General features: G+C 35.8%; 1 protein-coding gene across 1 annotated transcript in view; it reads left to right on the top strand.

Annotated features, from left to right (window-relative positions):
• The window catches only part of KIAA0825 (KIAA0825 ortholog), a 391,792-nt gene that overhangs the window by 6,839 nt on the left and 359,181 nt on the right, over nt 1–25,772 (top strand). The window contains exon 2 of the mRNA XM_037032449.1: nt 14,774–14,922. The gene's annotated coding sequence lies outside the window, so the exon portion shown is untranslated. The remainder of the gene's footprint in view (nt 1–14,773; nt 14,923–25,772) is intronic.

The raw sequence follows: 25,772 nt of genomic DNA, 5'->3' as shown, positions 1-25,772 counted from the left end.
AAGGCGGGAGAGAAGGCTCAGTAGTATCTCAAACTGCTTCTTAAACCAGGCCCATGGGGAATCTTTGAGGCAAATTCTTCTGTTAGCAGCATCTCATGTCACCCCAGTACTTGATATAATGTTAGCTATTAGTAACAATCATTAACAGTTGTCACAAACTATAATTTACAAGTGTGTTTAAATTTCAACTCTTGAATTTCACGGCCTGTCCCCACTTCCCCCAAGAAAAGTCCAATCCCTGCTCCCAGATGTCAACCTTATCATTTGAGGCACATGTTCTCAGACTAACAGCTTTTTATATTTTACAATACAGTTTTGTTAGCCAGAGAACTATTAAAGGAATCAAAATATCTCTTCCAAGTAACAGTTGAAAAATGCAAAAGTAGCTAAGCAACTGATTTTTTGATATTACAGGGTTAAACACAAACTGCTGTCTAAATTTCTAAATCCAGGTAGCCAATAAATATAGCAATCTTTTTAAAGTACATTTTATTGATTATGCTATTATAGTTTTCCCATTTTTTCCTCCCCTTTATTCCCTCTCCACCATGCAATCCCCTGCCCCCCAGCATTCCCCGCCCCCTTAGTTCTTGTCCATGGGTTGTACGTATAAGTTCTTTGGCTTCTCTGTTTCTTATACTATTCTTAACCTTCCCTTGTCTCTTTTATGCCTTCCAATTATGCTTCTTATTCCCTGTACCTTCCCCAAATTCTTCCCCTCCCCACACCCCTCCCCAATGATAATCCTCCATGTGATCTCCATTTCTGTGATTCTTTTCTTGTTCTAGTTGTTTGCTTAGTTTTTGTTTTTTTAGGTTCAATTGTTGATACTTATGAGTCTGTTGTTATTTTATTGTTCATAGTTTTTGATCTATTATTAGACAAGTCCCTTTAACATTTCATATAATAAGGGTTTGGTGATAATGAACTCCTTTAACTTGACTTTATCTGGGAAGCACTTTATCTGCCCTTCTATTCTAAATGAAAGCTTTGCTGGATAGAATAATCTTGGATGTAGGTCCTTGCCTTTCATGACTTTGAATACTTCTTTCCAGCCCATTCTTGCCTGCAAGGTTTCTTTTGAGAAATCAGCTGACATTCTTATGGGAACTCCTTGTAGGTAACTCTCCTTTCCTTTTGCTGCTTTTAAGATTCTTTCCTTATCTTTAATTTTGGGTAACTTAATTATGATGTGCCTTGGTGTGTTCCTCCTTGGGTCAGATTCCCTTGGGACTCTCTGGTCTTCCTGAACATCTATTTCCTTCACCAGATTGGGGAAGTTGTCCTTCATTATTTGTTCAAGTAAGTTTCCAACTTCTTGTTCTTATTCTTCTCCTTCTGGCACCCCTATGATTCAGATGTTGAAGCGCTTAAACTTGTCCCAGGGGTTCCTAAGCCTCTCTTTGTTTTTTTTTTTTTGAATTCTTGTTTCTTCATTCTGTTCCAGTTGGATGTTTATTTCTTCCTTTTGTTCCAGATCATTGATTTATGTCCCAGTTTCCTTCCCTTCACTGTTGGTTCCTATACATTTTCCTTTATTTCATTTTGTATAACCTTCCTTTCTTCCTTCTTTTTGTAACTGAACTCAATGAATTCTATGAGCATCCTCATTACCAGTGTTTTGAACTCTGTATAAGATAAGTTGGCTATCTCCTCATCGCTTAGCTCTTTTTCTGGAATTTTGATCTGTTTTTTTTATTTGGGCCATGTTTCTTTGTCTCTGCACACCTGTTCTGTTGTGAGGGGCGGGGCCTTAGGTATTCAGCCAGGCAAGGCAACCCTCTTTACTGCATTGTGGCACTGTATGCAGGGGAGGGGTCAGAGAGGGAACAATTCCATGCCCTTCTTTCTAGCCGCACTTTCTAGTGAACTGCCCTTTGAGATTTGGATTTTCTCCAGCCATTGCACCCATGCAGTGTTTTACAGTTAGAGGTTTTGAGGCTTTAGTTTCCTGTTCAGTCAGCCCCACCTTGTCTGAGCAGCCCACAACCTTGCCCCCCTTCCTCTCCACTCGGCTGCTGGTCTCCAGTCCCTGCCCCTCCTACCAGTCTGAATGTTTCATCCTACCAGGATGAATGTTTCTTTAACTCCTTGTTTTTCAGAGTTCCGTGCAATTTGATTTTCTGGCACTTCTGGCTGTTTATTGTTTTTAAATTGGTTTTTATCCTCTTTTTGGTTGTGCAAGGAAGCAAAATGTTTCTACCTATGTCTCCATCTTGGCCAGAACCAAATACAGCAGTCTTAAATAGCTGAGTAATGTTAATATCCATAGCCTTAACTTGAATTTCCATTTTCTTCCTTAACAAAGATACCTCTTTGGTTAAAAAGATCTAGATATTATAGTTTTGTTTGTCTGGGTCCTCTTTCCCTTCTGTTGTTTTTAATAATTAGAAATTGTAGAGATCAGTCAATTCAATACTTTTCAAATGGCAGGTCACAACCCCATCACATTTGGTGACTGTGAGCCTGTATTTTTGTTTCAGATATGTGTGGCTTCAGAATTTGGATATAAAATGTTTATAACTGTAAGTCACAATTGAATTTTAAAGCAAAAGATTAAACTAACTTCCTTTATCTTACATTAGGAATTGAGGACTATAGAGGTGATTTAACCTGTGCAGATAACTTGAAACATGTGACTTGAACCAGAAGTTAGGTCTTAAGAATGCAACTTTAGAGCTTTCTTTTATATCATGCTTCCAGGAAAATGCTGCCTATTTTTAAGAAGAGGCTTTTTGTTTGCTTTACTTACAGTTACTGTTTTCCAGCTGGTTAATATGATAGGGTTTTTTTTTTCTGTCATTTTCATTATTTTTTTCAAAGATCTACTGAGAAGAACTCTTCCTTGACTCTGACCACTAAGTGTGAGGGAGGTGGTTTCTAGCATTCAGCAGCTGTGCTGAATTCACAGTCCATTTTTTGGGGGTGGGAGGAACACAGCTAATGCAACAGTTTAAGACCGGAGTCTTCGTGATTTAACTGAGGAGTGAAGGAAGTTCTTTTTGAGGCTCATTATATTGATAAGGTTTTAATTTTTACTAATACCAGTGAATATCATTTTGTGCTTCATTGTTAANTTGAACCAGAAGTTAGGTCTTAAGAATGCAACTTTAGAGCTTTCTTTTTTATCATGCTTCCAGGAAAATGCTGCCTATTTTTAAGAAGAGGCTTTTTGTTTGCTTTACTTACAGTTACTGTTTTCCAGCTGGTTAATATGATAGGTGTTTTTTTTTCTGTCATTTTCATTATTTTTTTCAAAGATCTACTGAGAAGAACTCTTCCTTGACTCTGACCACTAAGTGTGAGGGAGGTGGTTTCTAGCATTCAGCAGCTGTGCTGAATTCACAGTCCATTTTTTGGGGGTGGGAGGAACACAGCTAATGCAACAGTTTAAGACCGGAGTCTTCGTGATTTAACTGAGGAGTGAAGGAAGTTCTTTTTGAGGCTCATTATATTGATAAGGTTTTAATTTTTACTAATACCAGTGAATATCATTTTGTGCTTCATTGTTAAGACATTCTTTACCCATTTTGTTTACAGTTTTAGGCTTCAGTTCACCAAATATTTTTCATTTTTAAAATGCAAGTTTTGTGTAAAATCACATAATTTATTCATTTATAATTAGAAATATGTATGATTCTTTCATTTTCTAGCACATATTCATACCTGCCTTAAAAATGCCTATGAGCAATTTAGCAATGGTGACCTCTGTCCCCTACTATTCAGAGATTTGACTGGGGAAGAGTTTCAAAAAGGACTATTTACAAAAGGACCTCTCTTCCTAGGCTCAGTTTTTGTGTTGCCTGCTGCACCCTGGTATCACTGAGGCTGGCTGTGCTCATTGTTTTGATTAGGTTTATCTGGTAACTTAAACTCTTTCTGGGGTTTTCTCATTTAGTTAACTCAGCAGTTCTCAAACATTCAGTTTCCAGAGTCCTTTACACTTAAAAATTATTAATGACACCAAGGAGTTTTTATGTATATAATTATACTTTTATTTATTATAAATTAAAATTGATTATTTTTAAAAGATTTAATTCAATAATAAAGCCATGCATAGTAACATAAGTATTTTTTAAAAACTATATATTTTTCCAAAACAAAAATTATAATGGGAGAATAGCATTATTTTGTATTTTTGCAACTCTTCAATGTCCGGCTCAATAGAAGAGAGCTGAATTCAGATTTGTTGCTGTCTTCAGTCTGTTACAGTATGTTTAGGTTAAAGTGAACAAAATCCAACCTCATACAGACATGTGATTGGAAAAGAAAGGAGTATTTCAATGTCCTTTTCACCAGAACAGTAACAAGTGATAACTTCTTAAAGTTTAATTACAATGTGGACTCTGAGATCATACCAATGAACTTTTTGTGCTCTGTTACTTTAAAATCCCTTGGTCTGTCTTGAACTTTGAATGAATCTTTACAAACTCATGATTTTGTCACATAATGCATACGCCATACTGGGAAAAAAATGACTCATTGAGGTATGCTGGTCTTTTGAATCTTAATTCATTTTGTTATACAGTATCAAAAAATTACATGTTAATAGCAGCAGCAGTCTCCTTAGGAAGATCTTAAAATACTGGGAAACTGTCCATATGACAATATATGAATTTTCCAAAGTTTTAATTTTTGCTTTGAAAGCTCTAATGTTATCATTAACAACACTGTCTAATATTTTCCTTGAAATGACAGTCCAACTTGGTTGATTTTGAGAAAATCTGTGGTATACTTAAAAGGTTAATAGAATTAATAATTTTTACTCTCTGATCGTTAAATGAACCTGGCATTCTTTTTTATTGCAACTGTGTGGCAGTGAAAAAATACGACCCCTTAAAGATGCCTACATTCAACTTCCTGGCACCTGTGAATGTTACATTATATGGAAAAGAAAATTAAAGTTGTTAATTGGTTTACCTTAAAATAGTTTATCCTGGATTATCCAAAAGGGTTCAGTGTAATCATAGAGATTCTCAAAAATGGTAGAAGACTGAAGAGGAATTCAGAGTGATTCCATGTGAGAAGGACTCCACCCATATAGCTAGCTGGAAAATGGGGGAAGTGGGCCGGGATCCAAGGAATGAGAGCAGCTTCTAAAAGCTAGAAAATGGAAGGAAGCAGTGGATTCTTCTAAGAGCCTCCAGAAAAGAATGCAGCCCTGCCAGTCATTGGTTTTAGCCTAGTGAGACCCAATTCAGACTTATGACGGGGAGAACTGTGAGATAATAAATTTGTGGTAACTTTTTACAACAGCAGAAGAAAACTAATATGACTAATATTGTTTGGGAGACCCCACTTTGTGCTAGGGCATCATCGCTTTTGCACTATTAGTACAAATGTCAACCTAGTGAATGTCCGGCTCAATGTCATATAATGGTCTTATTATGAAAATAATATTGACCTTGAGAACCCCCTGAAAGAATACTGAGGCTCCACCAGGGAGCTGTGTACCACACATTGAGATCTCTTATGTAACTTCTTCTGCATACTTTCTCTGTGTCAACCCGTAGTTTGGGTTCTGGGATGCAAAAATAAAGAAGAAACAGTCCATGTTTTAAGAAGATTATAATCTAGTGATTGAAAGAGGTAAATAAATCAGTGATTGCAGATACCTTAGAATGATTAGTACCCTAACTGATCATATCCTCAAGGGAAGGAAAGAAACCTAGTAACTGTCTTCATGTACTTTCAGTTTAGTTGGAGAGATCACAAAACTAACTACAAAATGCAAAGTGCTATTAAGGAAATGTCTTCACTGACAGGGCAGGGGAGAGACATTTCCCTTGGGCAGTGTTGGGGGCTTCATTTTTTCCATACCTGCCCCAACACTTGTTATTGTCTATCTTTTATCTTTAGCTATTCTGGTGAGCTATGAAGTTGTATCTCAGGTGCTCTCAATTTGTATTTATCTCAGTCAAGAAGATTACACCTATAATTTCTTTTAAGAATTTTATATATTTTAGCATTTATATTTAGGTCCTTGATCAAGTCTGAATTAATTTTTGAACATCTTTTGACGGAGTCTGACTTCATTTTGTTGCCTGTTGCTGTCCAGTTGTCTCAGTAACATTTCTTGAAAACGGTAATATTTCTCCATTGAATTTTCTTGAAACCCTTGCCAGAAATCAGTTGGATATTGTATGGCTGTGTTTCTGGACTCTGAGTTCCAGTGCATTGATTACATGCTCACCCTATGCCTGTCGTGTCTCACAGCCTTGATTACTGTCATTCTGTAATAAGTTTTGAACATGGGAAATGTGAGTTCTCTAGTGTTGTTCTTTTTAAAGATGTCTTGGTTATTCTGCATCCTTGTACTTCCATATGGATTTTAAGATCAATTTGTGAATTTTTGCAAAATAGGCAGTGGGATTTTGATAGGGATTGCATTGAATCTGTAGATTAATTTGGGAAATATTGCCAGTTTAACAATAGTAAATCTTGCAATACATAAGCATGACTTTTCATTTATTTAGGTCTAATTCAGTTTCTTTTTTTAAAATATATTTCATTTATTTACCTTTAGAGGGGAAGGGAAGGAGAGAAATATCAATGCGTGGTTGCCTCTCATGAGTCCCCTGCTGGGAACTGGCCTGCAACCCAGGCATGTACCCTGACTGGGAATCGAACCATGATACATACTCTGGTTTGCAGGCCCGCGCTCAATCCACTGCACTACACCAGCCAGGGCAATTCAGTTTCTTTCAAAGATGTTTTGTAGTTTGCAATGAACAGGCCTTACAGTGTTTTTTGTTATTTTTTTTCTTAAATATTTTCTTCTATTTGGTGCTATTATAAATGAAATTATTTTCCTAACTTTATTTTCAAGTTGTTAATTGCTAGCATATAGAAATATAATTGATTTTTGTTTGTTAATCTTATATCCTGCAAACTTTGTTGAATGTACTTATTAGCTCCAATAGTTTGAGGTTTTTGTTTTAGAATCCTTTAGGATTTTCTCCGTACAAGATATTGTCATCTATAAGTAGATACTTCTCCCTTTCCAGTCTGGATGCCTTCTATGTACTACTTTTGCCTAATTGTCCTAACAAGAAATTCCAATAAAATGTTAAATAGAAATGCTAAAAGACATTGTTGTTCCTGTTCCTAATCTTAAGAGAAAAGCTTTCAATCTTTTACTATTAAGAATGAACTCAGCTGTGGGTTTTTATAGATGTCCTTTATCAGGTTTAAGAGGTTCCCTTCTATTCCTAGTTTGTTGAGTGCTTTTATCGTTAATAGGTATTGGAATTTAACACATTCTTCTCTGCATATATTTAGATTATTATGTAGTTTTTGTCCTTTATTATATTAACAAGATGTATTACATTGACTCACTTTCCTGTGTAGGTTCAACCCTACCATTGTGAATAAATTATACTTAGGTGTGGTATATAAGTCTTTATTTATTTGCTAATATTTTGAGTATGTTGCTTCCACATTTCTAGAGACATTGGTCTACAGTTTTCTTGTAATGTCTTTGTCTCATTTTGGTATCAGGGTGATACTGGCCCCAGAAAATGTGTTAGAAAGTGTTCCCTCCTGCTCTGTTCGTTTTTGAACAATCTGTGAAGCATTGGTGTTCATTCTTCTTTAAGTTTTTGGTAGAACTCACCAGCCAGTGAAGCCATTTGGCCCTGGGCTTCTGTTGCTGGGAAAGTTTTCAATTATTAATTTAGTCTGCTTACTTGTTAAGGGTCTACTCATATTTTTTTAAATTTTCCTGACTCTTGTCAGTACTTTGTGTCTTTCTAGGAATTTATTCATCTAGATCAGGGGCGTCAAACTCATTTTCACCAGGGGCTACATCAGCCTTGCACTTGCCTTCAAAGGGCCGAATGTAATTTCAAGTCCTAAACAATTAAGGAGTAGTTACATTTATACAGTCCTAAAATTATTTCAGACCTTTGAAGGCAACTGCAAGGCTGATGCGACCCCTGGTGAAAATGAGTTTGACACCCCTGATCTAGATTATATAATTTAATGATAAACATTTGCTTTTAGTATCCCTTCATCGTTATTTCTGTAAGTCAGTAATAATGTACCCTCTTTCATTCCTAATTTTAGTTAATTGAGCTAAAGATTTGTCATTTGAACATGTTTTCAAAGTATCAACTTTAGTTTCATTCATTTTTTTCTGTTGGCTTTCTATCCTTTTTATTTATTCCCAGTCTAATATTTGTTGTTTCCTTTCTTCTGCTTGCTTTGGGTTTTGTTTGCCCTTCTTTCTTCTGGTTTCTTAAGGGTGAAGGTTTTAACATATTGATTTTAGATCTTCTTTAATATAGGCAGTTAACCTGCAATTTTATGTTCTTGTGTTGTGTTTGTTTGGCTTTCTTATTGAGGTAATACTGTCATTGAATGAGTTAGGAAGCTTTCTTTCCTTTGTTTTCTGAAGGTGTCTGAAATGTTAGTATTATTTCATGGAATTCAGCAGTGTAGCTCTTGTAACTTTTCCTTATGGGAAAATTTTTGAATTAGTATTTTGATTTTTTTACTTGTTTTAGGTCTATTCCATTTTCAAATTTCCTTTTTTTAAAATACTTTATTTACTTTTAGAGAGATGGGAAGGGAAGGAGAAAGCATGGGAGAGAAACATCATTGTGTGGTTGCCTCTTATGTATCCCCTACTGCAGACCTGGCCTGCAATCCAGGCGTGTTCCCTAACTGGGAATCGAACCAGCGACTCTTTGCTTTACAGGCCAGTGCTCAATCCACTGCCATTTTCAAATTTCTTCAGTCAGTTTTAGTCATTTATGTCTTTCTAAAGAAAATGTCTATAAAGTTGTTCATTGTGTTGTCTTAGAATCCTTGAATTTCTGTATGGTCAATAGTGGCATTTTTTCATTATTTTGGTAATTTGTATCTTATTCTTGATCAATCTAGCTAAAGGTTTGCTATTTTCTTGATGTTTTCAAAGAACCAAGTTTTGATTTTATTTTCTCTATTTTTTTCTATCTTGTTTCACCTATAATCTTTTGTGTTACTCCTCTTCTTGCTTTGGATGTGGTTACTCTCCTTTTTCTAGTGCTTTAATGTTATGATATCTATTTGTGATCTTCGGTTCTGATATAGGTGGAATTATAGATCGCCTTTTAAACACTGCTTTTTATGTATCCCATAAAATGTGAGGTGCTGTATTTTCACTATCATTCAGTAAAAAATATTTTCTAATATCTCTTGTGATTTCTTTTTTTGACATTGTTATTTAGAAGCATGCTTTTTAACTTCCAAATGTTGGAGGTTTTCCAGGATTTATTTTTGCTATTGATTTAATTGGATCTTGCTTTCTTTATGTAGTTTGACAGTGTCTGCTTTTGGTTGAGATATTTAGACCATTCACATTTTAATGTGCTTATTGATGTGGTAAGACTTCCATTTCCCGTTATGGTTCATTTTTATATAACTCCTAGCTTTTTTATTCCCCTTTCTACCTTCACTGTCCTCTTTTGTATTAAATAATTATTTTTAGTGTATGCACGTTTAAATTTGTAGTGCAACTTTACTTTTGAAAAAATTATCTTCTAAGTGTTTGGTCTGGAGAATACAGTCTACATTTTAATTTACCACAACAAACTAAATACAGTCCAGTTAATATCAACTTACCTGTGACAAAATGTAGAAATTTGTTCTAATGTAGTTCTATTCCTTCTTTCCCTTTCTGCTATTGTCATATGTATTATATCTCTACATGTTATAAAGTAAATAATATATTTTTAATACTTACAACTTTATACAATCTATGCCTTTTTAAAAAAAATCAATGAAATAATGTTTCACAGTCTTTCATATTAACCCACAATTTTACCATCTGATGTTATTTTTCTTTTAGCTTGAAAATTTCGTTTATTATTACAGACTGCTCTGCTAGTAACAAATTCTCAATCTTTATTTTATCTTCAGCTTTAAAAGGGATGGCTTTAATTTGCCTTCAATTTAAAGTATAACTATTCTTGATACAGAATATTTGGTGGGCAATTTTTTTCCAGCACTTTGAGTATTTCATTCCACTGACTTCCGGCCTCCATTGTTTCATCGATGCTTACCTTTATGTGATGAGTTACTTTTCTCTTGCTGCTTTTAGTTTCTTTGTCTTTGTCTTTTAATAGTTTGATTGTGTTATGTCTAGATATCTGTCTCTTCATATTTGTCCTACTTGGGGTCCTTTGAATGTCTTTGATGAGCAGATTATTGCTTTTCATCTAATTTGATATGTTTTTGCCCCTTATTTCTTCATATATGTATTTTTCTACTTATTACTCTGTCTCCTTCTGGAATGCTAATATATGGTTATGATTGTCCCATATGCCAATGAGTTTTTGCTCATTTTTTTAAAGATTTTATTTATTTCTCTTTAGAGGGGAAGGGAAGGAGAGAAGGAGAGAAACATCAGCGTATGGTTGTCTGTTGTGTGTCCTGTGCTGGGAACTGGCCTGCAACCCAGGCATGTGCCCTGACTGGGAATTAAGCGCAATCCTTTGGTTTGAAGGCCCGTGCTCAATCCACTGAGCTACACCAGACAGGGCAGTTTTTGCTCATTTTTTAAAAATTCTTTTTTCTCTCTGTCTTTCCAAATTGAGTAGTTTGTGTTAAGAAATAAAAGGAAAGTAAGACAATGAATTAAAAAAGGATTCTCAATATTATTGAGCAAAATGGAAATTTTGAAGTTAAAAAGTCCAATACATAAAAAGAAAATTCACTAGAGGGCCTTGAGAGCAGATTCAAAATGACCTGTAGAAAGAATTGGTGAATTAAAGATGGTTAAATATGCATGTCTTTGGTTCTTTGAGTGTATTTATAGTAGCTGCTTTAAAGACTTTGTTTAAATCCAACATCTAAGGACACTCAAAATGTTGCTGTTGACTGTTTTTCTTTTCATATTTCATGCCTCATGAGTTCTTTTTAAAAACTGGATATTTTAGAACATATATAGTAGCAGCTCTGGATTTTGATTTTGTAATCTCTGAATGTTGTTCTTGTTGATTTGTTTATTTGCTGGTTTATTTTTTAGTAATTTGGCTAAACTTAATTTACGTTGGCATCAATCTCCTCTGTAATGTATGGCCACTGATATATCTGGGGTTTTATTTTAATATTCTTGTTTTGAATTTTACATTTGGCTCTCTGGGACTTGCCCCTGTGTCTGTGTAGCTTAAATGGTAAGCCCATGCTTGGGCAGTGGTTGTGCCTAAACATTTGACGTCAGTAAGTCATCTCTCATCTTCCATTGTGTCCCTGCTTCTGTGTTTCTGCTGGGCACTTTCACATTTCCTCTGTGCATGTGATTATTCAGCCTCAGGAATGTGTGGCTAGTTTTGTTTGTTTTTAGTCTCCATTGCACATACTTAGCCTTAGCCAAGAATATTCTTGCCCCAATTTTGACAGTGATTTTGGACTAATAGACCTGTTTGGCTCTCCCTGCTTGCCTACTCCTAAGGTTATCACTTCCACTGAGACACTGCTGAGTTAGACATCACCTACCACTCAAACACAGGTGACCACCCTTTGACCACAGTAGAGAAATTCCCAGTCCTGTGATCTTCCCCACCCTGGAAGGACCTCTGTACAGTCTGAGCTGTGATTGATAGTAATAAGAGTAGCTCCAGACCAGAATGCCACAGGGTCCTAGTGTTCTTACCTGAAGATGAGCAATTTTTCCAATGTAAATGTTTCTCAAATTGTTACATTCCTTTGGTGTTCAATTTCCAGAACACCAAAATAGTTGTATTTGTCAATTTTGTCTAGCTCTAAGTTTCTTTTTTGGAAGGGTATTTGCTGATCAAAATCAGCCGTACCTGAAAGTCCTGTTTCTGGTCTTGTGTTGTGTATACATTTTTTTCCTTTATTCTCTCAGGATGATGAAAATTTTATATGTTCTATTCACTGATTTATCTCTATTTTTTTGGGGGGTAAATTTTTGTTTTACATTGATCTCAAATGTGAAAAAAAAGATTTTTTTCAAATGCCCAGTGGTCCTTGGCTGTGCATTCATATTGGAAAATAAAAAAATAAAAAAGCTGCTTGGAAATTATATTTGAATGGTACTGATTTGACTTACATGGTTTGCTTTAGAGTGACTAGATGGGGAACCATTAGTTTACTGGAAGTCAACTAAAGGCCGGAATGAGGCCAACTTCTTTTTGAGAGCACTCAGATCTGCACTCTGTTTTCTACTTTTCTAGACAATTCATTTCCTCAAACACAACACTTCTCTCGTTTACTTATGTTTTTTTTCTTATTCACAGTCAGATATTTGACTACAGATAAAAAGAAAGCAATTCCTTGCACAAAAAGATAGGGGAGGGAGATTCAGTGTTTCTTGGACAAATCTTCAATTGACTGCATATTTTAGCCCCACTTCTTACTCCACACTTCTGCCAGGGGTATCTGGTTTATTCCCTTCATTGCAGTACTCTGTGCAGACATTCTGTAATTTGGCTTTTCCTGCTATTTTTCTTGTGAATGTTTATACATCTGTCTTGCCTTGTACAAATTTATAGGGAGAGCTTGCTCATTATCTTCACTGTTAATGGGTTTACATCCTCTCCCTTCACCCCAATATACGCTTTTATGATCTTTTTAAGGGGATCTCTGGAGGGAGATGGAGAAATACACACACTGATTGATGTTTCTAATGAAAAATTTTGTGCACGTATTTTGAAAAGATTTTTAATTTATGTATTTTTAGAAAGAGGGAAAGGGAGGGAGAAAGAGAGGGAAACGTCTATGTGTGGTTGCGTCTGGCGAGCCCCCTACTGGAGACCTGGCCTTCAATCCAGACATGTGCCCTGACCGGGAATTGAACTGGTGAGCTTTTGGTTCTCAGGGTGGCAGCACTCAATCCACTGAACCACACCAGCCAGGGCTTGTGCACATGTTTTTAAATAGTTGCGATGAAGTATATACCTGCTGTCTTGGGTTCTGTTTTTACTTCTCCAGTTAAGTATGTTCTACATTGCCCTACTTCTTCGTAATTATTGTTTGTAGTCAATTGTGAACTCATTTTTAATGAAACAGTTTACTGTGTTTTTACAATTACTATAATGGTTATTATTTTAGTTAATGCCTCCTTTTTTTCCTTTACCCTTTCCACCATCCCACCATCATGTATATTTACCTTTCCTCAGGTAACAGTGTTAATTAACATTGACTGTTTGTGCATCAGTAGGTGCTAATTTTTTCCTCTGATCAAGCTGTTTGAAGGAGAGCTCTTAGGAAGAACAATTCACCCTAGAGCAGACTGACATTGTCATGAAGAAAGTAATTTTAGGTATTTATGAGTTTTCCAAAAAGAAACCATGTGATTTTAGCTGTGGAGTTAGGCTATGTATTGTACCTTTAAAATGGCTTCCCCTCGTTGGCATCTCCACCTTAGTTCTTAAGTGGAAGTGAACCACATCCCTTGTAATAATAATTCCTCTGTTTCCCCTTTTGTTCAGAATTATTTCACAAATGCTAAAAGTCGTCCATGCGGATTCGTATCTGTAGCTGATGAAATATAAATTGGGAATCAACTTGGGATAGTAGATATTAGTAACATTAAAGCTCTTGTATGTCAGGCACCAAATAAAAGCCAAAAATATGAGGACGATGAATAAATGTCAACAGAAACACAAAATCTTCTTCACATCAGTTTTCTAGTCAACCTAGGCCTGCCTAACCAAAAACTCATTTTGGCTGATTGTAGATAACAAAGTATTCTTTTCTATGAGATTGTATGTTTATTGCTTCATTGTTTTTTCTTTTAGTAAGGCCAGGTGAATAAGAAGTATAATTTTGGGAATGAGGTGAAACTAATTATTTGTACATAATGTAAAACTACAGAAAAAGTAACAGAGTTTAGCAAATATCCTGTATAAAACATCAATAGATAAAATTATACAAATATATTTATAGACAAAAATGGAAAAAGCTTTAGTAGAGAGATACTATTTAAACTAACATTAAAAATTATGAGATACATAGGAAAACATCTAACATAATGAGATGTACAAAACTCCCATGGGGAAGACAGGGAAGCATTGTTGTGTAGTCAGTAAGACCTCAATAAGTAGAAGGATATAAAATACGCATGACTTGTAAAAGTCAACGTTTTATGGATTCTTAATTTAATGAAATCTCAGTCAAATTTCTGCCTATATTGATGAGAAAGAGAAAATACTTTACAAAAGATTCTAAAATTATATGGAAAGACAAAGGGTCAATAGCTAAAAATAACAGCAGTGTACTTTGGTGCAGGAAAAGACGAATAGACTGGTGGAAACTCACTAGTGAAAGTGTGTCCTGTGGACCGACCCACAGCATTGGTAGCATTACCTGGGAGCTTGGTAGAAATACAGAATCTCAGGCCTTAACCCCAGATCAACTGAGTCAGAATCTGTTTTAACAAAACCCAGAAAAGTGGGGAAAAGATGGTTTTAATACACTGTTATGGGGCAACTAACTGCTTGCTCTATATTGTGCAGCCCTCCCTTATTCTCTGTGATCTGCATTTCTCTAGAAACATTTGAAAAGTCAATGAAAATATTTGAATATTTCTTTTCCTAGGAGCCTTTGTTACCCATGTACTTGTAAGCTGCGGATCATCTTGTTAATAAGCTTTTCTGAGGTTCTCCAACTTGAGCGTGTCTTTTTGTATCTTCAGCATCTCTTGGATTGAGGCTGTATGTCATAACCTAATGAGAGTATTGCCATTACCTATGTGGAGAACTAATGTTGTGACTATGACCCCTCTATTGTGGCACTAATGAAGTTTTATCTAATTATTTTATAGGTACATTTTGTATATTTTGGAAAAAAACGTGCTCTGCCAAAAATCATAAAGAAAGGGCAGCTTTTACTGACAAATCGGAAGGAAATAATTTCCACTTACTTAGGATTAGAAGACCAGCTCGTTCTTAGCATCTTCTGAAACAAAATTAGGTAAGAAATGTTTTCCTTCATGTTCTGAATAATTTGTACTCTGCCAACTTCATTTCCTTGAAGGCTTCTGCAATTCTATTCCTTTGGCCTCTAAGAGAAATACAGTTCACATTTTCCCTTAGGAAGTTAGCTTGCTAGCCAGCTGTCAGCCTCGTGATGTACCTGATCTCCCATGTCAGGGGAAGCACAATTCAATTTTAAACTAAGTCTGTGCAACAGTGCAGCAGGGCTGCCAGCGTCTCTCTTTGTTTCTTTCTTTGACATTCTTCCTTTACCCCAGCAGTATAGTTTTATTTTTAAATCCTTTGTGTGAGATGAAACCACCACTAACTCTCTTTGCATGTCTTTAGTTAAAAATCAATGAATTGAATGAAATAACCTGTAACTATTTCTGCAACCCTTTCTCATTTCTAGAAAATAAAGTACCACTGCTTGTTTAACTTATGACTTGTCTAAACATGTTGGAAGCATTGACTATAAGGCCTAACACTCAGACCCTGAGAGGGAACTGTGACAAGTTCAGTCAAAAGGGAAAGAGGAATAATTTATAAAAGGCACTGCAGATAATGATGCCAGCCAGTTATTTTAAAATGCATCCATCTCACCTTTTAATGAATTAGATTTATCAACAGCGAATATTTTATGCACCACTTCTGATAAAAGTGGCACTCTGGGAATAGAGTGCTTTGAGGTTGCCTTCTTCAAAGCAACCTCAAAGTATCAACCTCGAGTATCTTCAATTCAAAGATATTTTTTAAATAATAGATATTTAAAAATATATTTAAATAATATTGAGGTTGTGACACAAACACCAAATGACAATATTCAGGAGTTTCAAAGCAGAAGCTGACATGCCATCACAATTTCACATAGTAACTATTTTTTAAATTAGGAGTGTAACGCGCTGATTTGGGGATTGTGTGTCAGTTTAATTTTAAATTTTCTTGTTGTTTTGGTTGGTGTCACAACCTTAATGTCAGCTTTTCAAATAGGTTTCCACATTTCCTTTGGTTTGGGGTCATTAAAAAATGCATATGATAAATCTAAGAGGCATAAATAGGTCACACTGAAGAGGAATTCCTTGCTTCTCTGGTGTTGAAAGACAGCTAATACCTGCCTTGTAAGTGGAAAAAGTTAGCTGAGGCATTTAGTGAATTTCTGTTTTTCAGAAATTTGATTCAGGCTAAGATAAACCCAAATAACAAGACATCATGATGTTGGTATAATTCAGTTCACACTCTATTATTCTTGCATCATTAATGCTAACCATTTGATCTTGGTGGTTATCACCTATGTAGATGTTAAGAATCTCAATTCCCACAGTTGCTGTGTTGTTGTTTTTTTCCACAAAAATTTCAAGTTAAACTTGGTAATTGTTTCATTTGAAGAATTCTTATTCAGTGTAATTGAGTATAGGTAAACTGTGCCTTAAGAAATTTCATATGGCAGACATTTTTAGAAAAAACTGTTGTGCAGATTTTTGAAAATAAAATCTTGCTTTCTAAAGTAAGTAACACTTGTTACTTGTGTTATGAATTTTTCAGATACCACACCAGACATTAAAGGAGCAGCCCAGGAGTATTCTGGAGGGAAGGGGAAAAGGGAAGAGAGGAGGGGAAAATAATCTACTTACCCAAATTCCTGTCCTTTTTTGATTCTTATCTGTCATCTCACAGAACACGATTACATTGCCTATGCTGAATCTAGTTTTAATCTAGAGAAATGAACATTAGAATCTGTTACACAGTTTTCTTTTTTCACACCTGCGCTAGAGAAATAAAAGATGAAAAGAGAAGCAAACTGTTTATTGATCTTATCCTGCTGACTCGTAGTGATACTGCCCAACCCCAAACTCTTCCATAGCTCTCCTCTCCTCCTTGGTTGAACCACCAGATTTTATTCTTCCTGCTTTTTGTCCACGACTGGGCAAACATCAGTAATCTTTGTTTCCTAGTGTACTTAATCTCCTATCTCTTACACATACACGTGTGTATCTTTATTTTTCAAACAGTGTTGAATTTGAGAAATTTCTGACAGTTTTCATTTAGGATGGCGCTGTGGAATTTTGTCTTCATTCCTGGCCCTAACTTTACTTTTCCTACCCCCTGGGTCCCCCCATATCTCCTCAGTATTAAATCATCACAATTCTGACAATTAGTATTCTTTCTGAGCCCCAGTCCTCACAATCATGCTTTATTGTGTAGTGGTCTGAAAATGTATACAGTTGGGTGTGAAGGTTTTAGCTAAGTTTTCCAATCTCTTTTAAACTGCACTAGTGCCTTTGTTTGAACAAATTTTTAAAATCATTATTATTGTCTATACTAATACTAGTTCCGATTTCTATTTGATAAAAATAAGATTTCTAACCAAAAATTCAGAGGAAGCTTTCTAAATTCAGAGGAGAATATTCAAATAAATGAATTATAACTCAGGGTATATGTGCAATATAAAAATTTTTCTGACAGAGAAATTAAATATTCTCTAAACATTACAGGCCAACCCAACTTCTTGCAAATTAGAGCAGTTTCAGATTTTCTTATTTAGTAGAGCTGGGTAGTGATTCTAACTTATATATTTAATGTCCTCCAATGAACAGTCATGTTCTAGTGAGTGCCTGGAAAAGAGTGATGCAATTTTATGTGTTGTTTCTGTTACATCAGTCAATTCTATAAATGGCTTTCTAATAGGGTAAAATAAATGCTTTTAATAATTTTCTGTAACAGTAAGGTATGATGTGTATTGAGTACTTCCTATATGCCAGCAACTGATCTAATACACTCCTTGGATTATTTCATGTAATCCTCATAACAACCTTTTAGTGATCTCACTTTTATAGATGCTACGGAGGCACATGAAGAGAATGTTACAAAACTAATAAAATAATGAAGCTGGGATTCAGACACAAGTGGTGTAACCCCAGAGTTCATACTCTAAGCCCTCACTGCTCAGAGTATGGTCTCCAGGCAGCAGCATCGCTAGTACCTGGGGATTGTTCAAGATTTAGAATCTCAGGTCCCAGCCTAGGCCTACATTTACATTTACATTTTAAATGTAAAGATTTACATTTTAAAAAAAGATTTCCAGGTTATTAATAGCTTAAAGTTTGGGAAACACACCTCTAAATCACTGTGCTAGCCTGCCCTTATAAACAGAATTAAGTATCTTTTAAAACAAATTTCTATTTTTATTTATAATGTATTACTGAAAACCCATCTTTATGCTCTTTGGGATATTCCTATCATAGATAAAGAACCTTATAATAAGATCTAGTAACTGAACATGAATAGGGATCTAAAATAGACCCTAGTTCCCTTGAAATCAATTATATAAAAAATAGGAAAAAAATCCCCGATTATAAACAGCAAGTCTTTCTTCATGGCAACTAACTACTTCAACATCTGAGACTTTCTATCAGTATAATCACAGTGAGCACATTGCGTTTGAGTACAGACGTTAGAGACAGGCTGCATGGATTTGAATCTCAGTTCCTACTTCTAGCTGTGGGACCTCAGGAAAGTTATACAGCTTCCTGTACCTCAGCTTCATCATCTGGGAAATGAAGTCTAAAATGATGCATCACAGGATTGTCATGAAGAAGAAATGAGTTAATCCCGGTAAAGGATTTAGAACAGGGCCTTATATGGGTAAGTGCATAAATGTTAGCCACTGTAGTTGTTAGCTATGGTTCCTGTCTTGGAATAGGAATAGGTTTGCATCTTGGCTATCGCTTAGCAATAAACTGACAAATATATATCTTACCAGAACTCATCACATAAAGGCATACTTTTGCTATTAGAGTCCAAATTACAAACTTCAGTTTTTATATTTTCTGAAAACTATTTCCCTGTAGCACTTTCTTCTTGTGAGTTCTGCTAAATGTCACTTGATTGTGATATTTAACCTGTTAAGTCCAGTGAAATCAGTTCAGAATCAAAATAAAGTGTGTTAACGGTATATTGAGTTTTTTAATTTATGTACTTTTAAACTGAATAAAGGTCATGATGTAAGTCCAGTTGGCCAACCACTTGCATAAGCAATACAGAAAAATTAGATAAATAAAGATGTTTGTTTAAAGTATATTTTTTAAAAAAGAAAAAAATAAAGGATGAATGCTCCAAGAAACTTTTTTGTTTCCTTCGGGGTGAACACAATTCTGAAATTAATCATTGTAGTCTTTAGGAGAATAATGGTTTTTTGTATGCACGGACTCACATAACAGCTCTTCAAGAATACCTCTAATGTGTAAAGTAAAATTGCATGTGTCTGGAAAATACCATTTTGAAAGCTGATTTGTTAAAGGCACTAAGATAAAAATACTCCGTGAAAAGAAGGTCCTCAGAAACTTTTATATTGCCAGTTCCAGGACCCACCTCCAGGGAGTTCTGATTCACTGGGCCTGGAATGGGGCCCAGGTATTTGAATTTTTAACAAGTGGCTGAGGTAATTCTACTTAAATTATTCTTAGAGTACACTTTGGAAAGCATTGCAGTAGAGGCAAAGGCATAAATTGAAAGAAGCTTTTGTCGACTACCCATTCCTCTTTTCAACATTGTCCTCTTTGATACTTGTTTTTCCCGTCCTCTGATCCTGCTTTTCTGAATCTTCTTTGGTCTTTCTCCTACCTCTTTTTTGTGTTCTGCATTCCAATCCTTAATTCTCTTCTCCTCTCTACCATTTCTCAAAGAACATCTCTTCTGGAGTTGTCAGTTGTATTTTTGTAGATAGTTCTAGAAAATGACCACACAGATCTCTTTGTAATCTAAAAATCTTAGCCACAATATACATATTTAAATCAATTTGGAGGTTGTGTGCAGCATTAAAAAAAAGGAGTAGTGGGAAGAGAAAGAAAAAGACTAAAGTAGAATAAAAGGAAAGTACTAAAGGTAAGTAATATTTCATGAATCTTTTGTTTAGGATATGTGCATTCATACATACACATTAGACTGCAGTGCACTTCTTTTAACCTGGGGCTCCTAGTCCAAAAACCTTGAAGGAGACTGTCTGACTCTTGGTGTTCCGAACTTCAGTGAGACATTATAAGCACTATGTTTTCCCATGCATTTCCCTCCCATAGCTCCTCCATCTCTATTCTGGACGTTTCCATTCATATAATCCACTCAGAATTGTCATGTCTAGAACTGAATTGCAATGCCTTCTCATCACTATTTTCTTCCTAAGTTTTAAAAATCTATTCATAAACCATCATTCTGTCATCCAGATGAAAGTTTCAGAATTTCCTTTGTAATAATTTATCCCTTGCCACATAAATTTCCCTTTAGCCTCATCTCGCTGCCCTTGCCTGTTCTTGGGCTCCAGCCGGCAGAAAACCTTAGGGACAACCATAGTAGTTAGCTGTTCCCCTGGTGGCTTTTTGAAGGCTAGCGTGGACGTGCACTGGGTGATGTTTTGGGCTGTCTTTGGCAAAACTGTATGAGCCTTTGACCACACGCGTGCCCTGCTCTTTATAATGCTCACCTTTTACTTAATCACTACTGTCATAATTGGTCTTTCCCTGCACCGATTTTTATTGTCCAGGAAGGACCACATCCTGGCTTTTACCTTTTGCTAGTTTCTAGCGACATATCTACAAGTTTTCTGCCTCCTAACAGGACCTTATAATTTCCATTTGTTCTGCTTGGTCTTTCTGATGAGGTGGGTCTGAAGTTGAAGTTTGTTGATGCCTGGGACCTGTTACAACTGCTAGGTTTTCTTTCCGCTATAATTTCCTGCCTCCATGACTCCAAGCTGTCTACTTATGCTCTGGAAATTCTTTACAAAAGCTTTCTTTCCTTTTCTCATGGCCTCCTCTTCTTCCTATTCATTATGTCCTTCAATTGGATTAATTGACGATCCTCCTAATTGATATTCCCACTTCTATTTTTTCTCCCCACACCAAACCATCATATTACCCTGTTTGATAAATATTTATAAAACTAGCCATGTACTGCCTTAATTAAAAACATAAGATTCCCTGTTTTGTATAGGGTAAAGTTCAAATGTATTTTTCCTAGAGGAAAAAAGCAGGGTTTAGCATACCATAGCATACTTCTTTAATTTTATCTTTCACTGTTTTTGTCCATAATTTGACTACTCCAGCTTCCCCAGACAGTTTCATTTATGCTCCAGGAATGTTCTCATCATTGGAATTACCAGGGACCCCTGCTGGTGGTAGTTCATGAATCTGGAGCAGGTCCCTGTGGCTAGGGTCTAGGAGGGTAATACCAGTATGCGCAAAGAAAATTCAAGATAGGGACCTAATTATACATTGGTAATACACAACTGAGTAAAAGCCCTGGCTGTGGAAGAGAGGGAAATAAGTAGTAGATAAACTCATTCTTTAATTCTCAAGTTATTATCCGCCTAAGGCTTCTTATGTCCTTCCTTCACTGGTTATTGGATCATTCTCAGGATTGGAGAACACTTGAACCTATATATAGTGAGAGACTAAACGTCTCCACCTGTGGGTCCTGTGAGGCTTTGAGGAAGATCACTGAGCTACTACCTTTAGAATGCACTGTTGGTGGGATTGCAGACTGGTACAACCACTATGGAAAACAGTATGGAATTTTCTAAGAAAACTAAAAATAGATTTGCCTTTTGACCCGACAATGCCACTGCTAGGATTATGCTCTAAGAACCCTGAAACACCAATCCAAAAGAATCTATGCACTCCAATGTTCATAGCAGCACAATTTACAATAGCCAAGTGCTGGAAGCAGCTTAGGTTCCCATTGGAAAATGAATGGATCCACAAACTATGGTACAGTTACACAATGGAATTCTATGCAGCAGAAAGAAAGAAGGAGCTCCTACCCTTTGCAACAGCATGAATGGAACTGGAAAGCATTATGCTGAGTGAAATAAGCCAGGCGGTGAAAGACAAATACCACATGATCTCACCTTTAACAGGAACCTAAACAATGAAACAAATGAAACAGGGAAAATATAACCAAAGACACTGAAATAGAGAACAGGCTGACAGTGTCCAGAGGAGAGAGGGGAGGAAATTTCAGGGGAAAAGGGGAAGGGTTTAGAGGAACAAGCATAAAAGACACATGGACAAAAACTACGGGGGGTGAAATGGGAGGGGGGAGGGCTGGGTGGGTGGGCTGGGATGGAAGTAAAAGACAGAAAACTACTTGAACAATTAAACTAAAATTAAAAACGAAAAAAAGAATGCCTTCATCTTCCATTTTTTTGGCAGCTTGACTTCCCAATCTCCATCTACCCATAGGCAACTTCCCATTGCAGGATTCTAGGTCATTAGTTACTTGTGCCACTCAGTTAATTCTAAAATAGTTAATATTTTGTAATATTTTTATGCTTTTACATTTTTTTGCTTACGTGTCACCAACAAGACATGCCTATTATATTAACTTCAAACAAAAATAGACTATAAAGAGTAAAAATTTGTTTCCCTTTCCCTTTATAGTTCCATCACCCATAGATTTTCACTGTTGAGTGAAAATCAACAGTGAAGTATCCTTGTTGAGTATCCTTTGAGTAGCTTGTTGAGTAGCTTGTTGAGTAGCTTGTTGAGTATCCTTTGTGATTTTGGGGGGTGGTTTTTATGTTTTTTAAAAAATTATTGTACTGTATTTATAGTTCTACAACAGTTTTCTGGAAATCTTTCTGGGTCATGCCACACGAAGCTAGATGATCGGTTTTTATAGGTACATGAGCTCCACTTTATATATGTCATATTATCATTTAAAATAGCATTCATAATGACATCCTGTTATACAACTTACTCAGAATTGTTTCATTTTATGCCTTTTGTCCTGGTATTTCATCTGGTTTACCATTTGTGTCAGATTTTTAATTTTGAATGAAGTATTATTTAAAAATTGCATGTAAATAAACTAGGTTAGGTTTAGGTAGACCTACACTTTGTATCTCCACATTGTGATGCTATCTCATATGTGCGATGTCAGTGTAGTGAACAGAATTCTCACTTTAACATATGGTTAAGTTGGCAGTATCTCATTTTTCTTTTCCAGCTCCCTTCCAGAAGTAATACTATAAGCTAACACCTTTTTTTAAAGGGGATCATGAAAGGTACTTGCTGGTGAAATTATTGCACTCTGGCATGAGCAGTTATGTATGGCTAACTTTTTCAGCTTTTGTGTGATGTTGATTGCGGAAATATTTGATGCTACTACCGCTGGTCACTCAATGTGCCAGCCAGTTCTACTGGACACATGCCCTGGTCCATGGATTGTGCAGTTTTTCAGCCTTTGTTTAATCTTGCCATTCAGTGAGTACACTAAATGCTGTTGCTACAAGGGTTTTATCATGTATCATGTAGTATAAATCTACAACTACGTATTTATTTTATTGTTAGGTAACTAACCTTGTTTATTTTGTAATAATCCTTTTGATGACAGTAATTGAAAAAAAAGCAGTGCACATTTAACAGTTAGTACTGAATTTCCTATGACTTGCTGAAAAGAATTCATGGATAACTCATATTTGATGGGGGCTGTAATGACATCACTGATCTCATGAAAACAAGAAGACATCCATCTGCTGAAGATCAACATCTACCACTCAGCCTTCTTTTAAGACTGTGCCTGCAAATACTACATTTTAATACTTAGCTGCAGAAGGTATATTAGTGTACCCCTCCGTGAAACATGACTTTTCATTTAGATTAAGTGATGGTTCTAAATTGATACCACACAATTTCAGTTTCAAATTTTCATGTGCATGTATGAAAGGTAAACAACAGCTTATAATACATTGGCTTCATTAAAAAATTCTATCAACAGTTAAATGATACCAGTTTTACTTCAGTATCATTGAATATTTCTAATTTTAAAAATTCCAATAGCTCAGGTTTTGTATGAAACCACATTTAGAAATTCATTCTGTAAAAGGTGAAACAGCAAATGTTACATACTGTTATAATTTGAAATAAAAACTGCAACATGATAAAATTATTTGGTCTTGGTGATGTTAAAAATGTGTCATGGTGGAACATGGCATCATAAACATTTTTAAAATAAATGTAAAGCCTATGGAGAAAACTGTACTTGGAGTATGTTGTGATGCACATTCTCATTCATAATAGCGTCCGAAAGTCTGCAGAATCTGCCAAGCTAAGTAGAAGATGCAGTTGTCTGAAAGTACAAATGTGTTTATGCGCAGACCCGATAACCAACCTACAGGTTTTTGCGATTAGACTGGTATAAAGAAAAAATAATAATTTAGCTGTGGCAGTATACATTTTCTCTCTTTGGAATTGAGAAATGTTTGAGACTTTAAAAAATTAAAGTCTCCACTAGAAAATTTTGCTCCGAACGTAACAAATTCATTAGGTAGTTTAGCACCTCAAGGAAGGTATATTGAACAATCTATTGAAGGCATCAACAATTTAAAATTTACTAAGCCTACAATGTAACTTGGAAAAATATAAAAATAATACAATAATATAAAAAATACATTTTTCAGAAAAGTAACTGACAGATACAACTAAGAAATTGATTAAAAGTATATGAAAATATATCCAGAATCATATTTCTATATTTTAATATTCAAATAATATTTTTACTTTTTTGAGTATAGTTATATTTTTAAAGAATGCTATTTTTTTTAAAGATTTTATTTATTTATCTTTAGAGGGGAAAGGAAGGAGAGAGGGAGAGAAATATCAATGTATGGTTGCCTCTCCTGTGTCCCCCATTGGGAACCGGCCCACAACCCAGGCATGTGCCCTGACTGGGAATCGAACCATGATGCTTTGCTTCACAGGCCCTCACTCAATCCACTGAGCTACACTAGGCAGGCATAAAGAACGCTATTTTTTAAAAAAGAAGAATATAATTATATATAGGTCCGCAATATAATAAAACCACTCAGTTGGTTAGTATATATACATTTCAAAAATTATGTAATTTTAACTATTTTCAGTACCATTTTCACTCAAAAAAATATCCTGGCTTGGATGATAAATTATATGGTCCTTTTATGTGTATTTGTGTCATTTTCTTTTTCCTCGGTGCAATTAATTTCTCCCTATTCAATTGCTTTTTATTTATAGGTAACTGTAATATTTGTACTTCAAGTGTGTTATTTCTCAAAAACCTATTTCTCCCTAGAAATTAACTCCTTCCTTTGATTTCTGTCTGTCTCTTAAGAGGACGACTTTTCTCCTAGTCACTTAGACTTAAAAGCTTCCTGCACTAATCCCTCTCTCTGTTTTACAAAGATCTCTGTTTTACCACCCTGGCGGTAGGACAGAGAATGAGTTAGAAGGAGATGATATGAAATATAAGGGAGACAGACTCCTTAGGAAACTGCTGCATTAATGCAGATGATGGAGTTTTAACCTACTCACGAGTAATAGGAGGAGATGAATGGATGTGGGAGGTATAAGGCAAGACTGATCCTTTGGCTATGATATGGTGAGATAATGTTGGAATGTAGGAGATGACTGTCACATTTCTGACTTGAGTATATAGACTGATAGTAGTGCTGCTCACTATCATAAGGACCTCAAGAAAAGAGAAGTTTCAGAGAGAAGATAGTATGATTTATTGGGAGCATGTTGAGTTTGAGGAGCCTCTGCAGCTCCAAGGGAGTTCTGCTGTGTAGAGTTGGGTAATTAGAACAGGAGCTTTCACACACAGGTTGTAGTGGTAGACATGGATGTGGATGGAATTGTCCTGTTAGAAGACCAGGGGAAAGAAGAGCAAAGAGGTCGTAAAGGAAACTGAGCTGCGGTGTTCGAGATGGAGTTGGAGGAGCAATTGCGCTGGAATAGCCAATGGGCGGCCGCCTTTGGAGAAGGAGGAACCTGACGTCAAGTGTAGCAGGGTGGAGCACTTGACAGACACTTGGCGATTGTG

Source organism: Sturnira hondurensis, unplaced genomic scaffold (genome assembly GCF_014824575.4).
Source record: "Sturnira hondurensis isolate 20B ecotype Veracruz unplaced genomic scaffold, ASM1482457v3 Scaffold0021354, whole genome shotgun sequence".
Taxonomy (NCBI): domain Eukaryota; kingdom Metazoa; phylum Chordata; class Mammalia; order Chiroptera; family Phyllostomidae; genus Sturnira; species Sturnira hondurensis.
The sequence above is the reverse complement of the archived record's forward strand: the minus strand, read 5'-3'. Positions and strand labels throughout refer to the sequence as shown.